The sequence below is a fragment of the Pteropus alecto genome, unplaced genomic scaffold (genome assembly GCF_000325575.1).
Source record: "Pteropus alecto unplaced genomic scaffold, ASM32557v1 scaffold106, whole genome shotgun sequence".
In the NCBI taxonomy this organism is placed as follows: Eukaryota; Metazoa; Chordata; class Mammalia; order Chiroptera; family Pteropodidae; genus Pteropus; species Pteropus alecto.
In genome coordinates, this window is record NW_006442103.1 from 15,613,456 (window position 1) to 15,619,935 (window position 6,480).

The following is a 6,480-nucleotide window of genomic DNA, read 5'->3' on the forward strand; positions in this document are numbered from 1 at the left end:
CGTATTATTCCTCGTGGATGCGTTGCGATGCACCAGTCATCCTGAGAGAGAACAGGTTCTTTTTTTACTAAGAAGTTCATCAAACCTTCCACTATTTTTGGAAATTCTAGAGGGGGCGATGCCTGTATTCAGAGTGATAGAGGGAGCACGCATTCGCCTTTCTAGGCCCGACATACTGTACCGCTCTGTGAGAGCGAGGCGGCAGACACGTGAACCCCCACACACGTGTCCGTATGCTGAGGATTGTAAACCATCTTGCAGCTCTCTGACTCCTGCAGAATTCTCCAGATCGCATCCCAGGAAAGTCCATGGAGATAAGCTCAGCTCTTTCTTGGGGAAAATTATTTTTTTAGAAAATTTAGAGATTAGCTTTTGTTGGGTCAAATAAAGTGTCCCCAGTTTTAATGATTGGATAAAGTCGAAATGCCATTTCTCAATCTCACCGGTCTCCAATTCACTGATAGAATTTTTCTTAAACTTCTAAGTGGGGTAACCTTGTAAGTCGGTGTCCACTGGCCGCTCCTGAACTGATGATGTCCAGTCATGTCCTCCACGTGTCATTTTTATAAATGAAAGGTAGCATTGTATATGAAAGGTCAAATAAAGATGTTCTTTATGTGAAACGTTTTTGTTTAACCTTCGTTCATACCCACTGTGACAACACAGTTCAATCTTCCTATTTATAGAAAAAATTTGTCTTTTACAGTAACTGGTAGTCTTTGGTCTCCCATGTTCAGAGTATTTCATTCAGTTCCCCCCATCTCAATTCCTTGATGTTATAGAAAGATGACATTGCTTAACAAGTAATGTTATTCCATCTGATTTTTAGAAAGCAAACTATAGAGCAGTGTGACACTTACAGTACTACTGTGCCTGTCACCTCCAAGACCTAGTATATAGTCCAACCTCTGAGGTCATCAAGCTTAAAGATACCTCAATCACTGAATCTCATTCTGTCACATTAAAATCTGACCTGATCCCGCTCAAGTGATTCTTGGGCAAAAATAGGCCTAAGGGGCTTGAGGAATAGGATCAGCCAGACAATAGACAGTGGTCGAATCGAAACTGTGAAAGGATAGGATATTTAAAATCCTGTACCGATGGAGCACCAACTGAGGTAGTGGTAGACCCTTCTGAAATAACAGCCAGTTTTCATCTTGAAGTCTAATTCTTCCTGGCTCAGTGGGTATCAACGTGGTCAAAATTTTAAACCAGGAAATTTTACGCTGTGGACATGTCGAATTAATTGTGGACTTACCTTTTCAGAAGCAACGAAAACAGGACCAGATAAAAGACTAAGGATCTCTGAGTGACAATAATTTGATAAAATCTGGGCCTCTTTATGTCTGCCAGGTACCCGAAATTTTTATCATTATTTTGTTGGGTTACAACATGCAAATAGCATTCATGTTAAGAGTATGGGTTCATCAGAGAGAGAGGGTAGACTAGTGATGGCCGAGAGCTGGGGGGCGCAGGCGATGGGGAGATGTTGGTCAAAGGACATGAACTTCCATATATAAATTCTGGGATGCAATGTACAGCACAGCGACTGTACTTAACAATACTGTACTGTATACTTGAAGGTTACTGATAGATTAGGTCTCACATGTCCTCACCACACACACAGAGAAGGAACGCTGAGGGGATGGGTGTGTTAACGGACCTTTTTGTGGTAATCACTGCACAATACATACGTATATCAAACCCTATATACCTTAAGTTTATACGTGTTTTGCCAATTATATATCAGAACTTTTTAAGAGTATAGGTTCATATGTTAATAGACTGTACCTTGTTAACCTAACACCAATTTCTTAAAAAATTTTTTTGTGATAATATATAAAATTTGCGATTTTAACCATTTTAAGTATACAGCGGCACTAATAATTACATTAACAATGCTGTGTGACCATCACCACTATTTCCAAAATTTTTTCATCACTCCAAGCAGTAACTTTACAGTCTCTCCTTCTCCCAGGAAAAGCTCAGCTTCTCAACCCCAAGAAAATCTCTATTTTCTTACCTACAAAAGGGGATAATACAAGATTTTTAGAAGAATTCAATGAGAAAGATCCAGGTAGCTGGCCTGAAATAAGCTCACAACTTTAGCTACTGTTTTTAGTTATTTTCATTAGCAGCAGATTGGACTCTCATTCTTAAAGGAATAGAAAAATAATAATGAAGGGGAAGGGCATTCAGAACACGGTAAAGAGCCAGGAAAACCATGCAGTCCCACCTCGTTTTATACATAAGGAAGTGGAAACCGAAAAGGGGCAAATGAGGGTGTCAGATGATCTTTAAGATGGACTTCCAGTTTTATCGTTTATGATTCTATAAAATAAAACTCATGCAGTTTTGTTATTTAAAAAACGTAATGACATGCAAATGTACTCCTACAAAGCAAGTCACTTTTCATTAAAACATACATAGCAAAAAATATACACTAAAAGCAGTTATCTGTGTGTGGAAAGGATATGAGACCATTTTGCTATTTGCTTGTTTAACTTTTTTTAAGTAACAGCTTTTTGGAGGTACAATTTACATAAAACAAAACCTTCCTATTGTGAGTGGGAGTTTCTGTGATGTTTAGTAAGCTTGTAAAGTTCCCGACCCCCCCGCCCCCTTCCACCACAGAGGTCCTGCACGCCCCTTTGTCGTCCATTCTGGCCCAGCCCCTGGCAACCACTAATCTGCCTTTGGTCTTCAAGATTAGCTTTTTCTGGACGTTTCATATAAATGGCATCATCCATTTGTGGTCTTTTGCATCTGGCTTCTTCACCCTAGCATATTTTCAAGCTTTATGCCGTAGCAAGTATTAAGAGTGTGTTCTTTTTCATTGCTGAAAATATTTCATTGCTGAAAATATTTCATTGCTGAAAATTATCGTATTTCGCTTTATGTATTCACCAGTTGATAGACATTTGGGTTGTTTATGCTTTGGGGCTATTGTAAATGGTGCTGCTATGAACATTTGCTTGCAGGTCTTTGCATGGACATGTTTTAGTTTCTTTTGGGTTCCTACTTAGGAGCGGAATTGCTGGGTAACATGGTGAAGTTATGTATACCTTTTTAAGAAGTTACCTTCCTGTCTTCCAAAGTAACAGTTCATACATTCCCACCAACAATGTACAAAGGTGGAAGTCCCAATTTCTTCACATCCCACCAACTCTTGTCTGTCTTCTCTTGGCCATTATAGCGTGTGTGAAATTATGCCTCAGTGTGGTTTTAATTTGCATTTTCTAGTAATGGACAGCGTTGAGCACCTGTGCGACTAGCCATGCATGTAGCTTTGGTAAAACATCCATTCAAATGTTTTGCCCATTTAAAAAAATTGGATTGTTTGTCTTATTGAGTTGTAAGAGTTTATATATTCTGTATTTATTTTCTCTGAGACCGTGGTTTATCTTTTTCATTTTTTAATGGTGTTTTTTGACGTGCAAAATATTTTAATTTCGATATTATGTAATTTATCAACTTTTAATGGATTGTCCTTTTTTGCCTACACCAAAGTCACAGAGACTTTTAGACCTATATTTTATTCTAAAAATTTTATAGTTTTAGCTCTTACATTTAGGTCTATGATCCATTTTGAGTTAACTTCTTGCGTATGGTAAGGGTCTAAAGTCATTTTTGCATGTGGGTATCTACCCCAGTACTGTTTATTGAAAAGCCTATCCTTTTCCTATTAAATTGCTTTGACACCTTTGCAAAAATATCAATTGATCATAAATGTAAGGTTTTATTTCCAGATCCTTAATTTCGTTCCATCAACCTGTGTCTTTCCTTATGCTAATACCGCACAGCGTTGATTCCTGTAGCTTTAGAGCAGTGGTCTCAACCAAGGGGTGATTTTGCCCTGCCTAACCCAGGGGACAGTTGACAAAGTCTGAAGACATTTCTGATTGTCACGACTTGGGGGTTGGGGTATGCATGCTACTGGCATCTAGTGGGTAAAGGTCAGGACAGAGACAGTATTTATTGACTGCTTTTATTCCTGGAAATAGGTCACTCTCCTGTTTCTTTGCATATCTTGTCTTTCTTTTTAGTGAAAACTGGACGTTTTAGGTAATATATTATTGTAGCAACTTTGGATTCTGATCTGATATCTTCTATCCATGGAGTCAGATGCCGTCAGCCAATAGGGGCTTCCACCGTTTGCCAGCGGATCTGTGTGTAGGTCAGGGAACACATAACACAGTCAAGGTTCGGGCAGCTTACAAGCCTCCCCTAGCTTTTACTTCCTCCCGGGCCCTCACGTGTGTTTTCTGCCTGGGTCCAGGGCCTCCCGTCCAGCCAGGAATGTCTGCAGATAGCGGGGGCTCTGCCTTGCTTTGTGCTTGTGCGCAGCCTTCCCACCCAGCAGGGCCCCTGGCAAGGTACGCCACGCTCGTCTCATTCCACAGGTCTGTCTCCCTGTTAAATTTCTGGCCCGTCTGCCAGTCTGTCGCTTGACCCAACCAGAACCGCATCCTCAAGCACTGACCTTTTCCATTCGTTTGCCGCTGAGATTACCTCTATTTCTAACAATGCCCAGGCGAATGGATTTTCCTGCACTCCACTCCAGATGAAACCATCCCGCCCAGCCCATCCTGCCCTGGGAGAACTCTGAGCGGATGGAGCTGGATGGCAGAGGATGGGGTAGCCACAGGCTACAACGCCATGACACGCTGTTCTTACCCCACGGGTCAGACATTTTTCTTGAATAAATGCTTCTTGATTTTTTTGTATGCCTTTGCTCGATTTCTAGGAATTTTGTCCATTTTATTCCTTTCTGGGGAAAGGATTTGCTCCTCATTCTGTCAATTGTCATCCCAGGAATAAGTAGAAGATGGGCGGATATTTGTATTGATATTTTTTTATAAATTCCTCTACAAATTATAGCCTTCCTCAAGCGTTATTTTGTCTACGCGAAAAGTCTTTATCCTCTTCTATCAAAACCCTGCTCATCTTTTGTGTTCTCCACAGTGAAACTTTTACAGCACGGTCCCCGCTTCCCTTACTTCGAGTGATTTCTTCCACATTTGTAATCCATCATTCTTGTCCTTAACTCTTGTGATTGGTCACGTTCTGCCTGACAGTGGTTTGCGAACGCGCTTTTGTCCCCTCGACGGGACCGTCAGCTGCTCATCTTTTCATGCCGCTTAACAGCTTCTGTACCCGTTGAATAAACACCTAGTACTTCTCCCTCAGTGCTCTCCATCTCCTCACGCTGCCCCATCAAAGGACGATTACAGTCCGTTTCTCGCGATTTGGAGTTTTCTATTTAAAAAAAAAAAAAGTCATCAAAACCGCAGACACTAAGAAAAGTCTAAACTAAACATTATAAAAGTGATATAGCACGTATTGTATCCTTCTTACGCCATCATGGGAAATACACAATGCTGCTGGTGCACGGAATGTCACCAGGGCCTAGTGGGAGGAACGGGGATCTCTGACCAGTCAGGACTCCAAAATGGTCATCCTTCATCTTCCTCCGAATAACTGTAAGGCCTCAGGCAAGTTACTCAACTCCTATGGACCTCGGTGTCTTTTCTGTAAAGCGAGAGGCCTGGACTAGAAAGTTTGAATGCGATTTATGAGATAATTAACATGGTTATTATATTCCACACGCATTTGTTGAACTTTCACCTACTGTTTCCAGATGCTCTAATAAGCTTCAAGTATTTAGAAATCAAAATAAAATCTCCACCCTCGTACAGGGACTGGCCCGCTCAACATTGTGACAGACGCCTTAATAGAGGGATGCGTACCGTGTTACAGGGGTGTGGGAGGGGAGCATCTAATCGGGCTTGCGTTTGGGAGGGGAGAAGATTATCCAGAAAAAGTCTTCAAGCAACTGACATTTGAACTGAATTTTAAGAGGAAGAAGAGTTCGAAGATAAGGGGAAACGAGATATGGGATAAGGCAAACACACCTGAAGAAGCAGGAGCAGGAGCTCCAAAGCACAGGTGGGAGGACTGGCCTTGAACGCGGGAAGGGACGTCCACTTCTCTGAGACCCGCAGAACAGTCCTCTCGTGCAGTCCTTTTCAAGCTCAGAGACTGTGCCGCCCTTGGCCCGGGGGCTCTCCCTTGTCCACTGGTGCCACTGAGCCCATGAGACTCAAAAGATGAATGTTGTTTAGGAAGAGGTTAAGGGACTCTCCTGGAAATGTCTTTCAAAAATACTCATCAAAACTTTGGATGACTCCCCCCAAAAATGAACATAGGCACAGTGTTTTGAAACAGTTCGGCAGCAGGAAGCCAGAAATGCACGCCACCAGAGGGCGCTAACATCTCTCTGTCTTTACTCTTCAGCCAGCTGAAATCTGGGAGGTTAAACAGGCAGCAAAACCTCTTAAGTTATTTCCTACACCCTGACCTCAGCTAACAGGGACGTGACGGCTCCTCACTGCTCAGGTAAGCCTGTGACTAAGGACTTGCTGAGACCTCAGCACAGGATTCTGTCTGCCCCGGGGCGTGGACCCCACTGAAACCAAG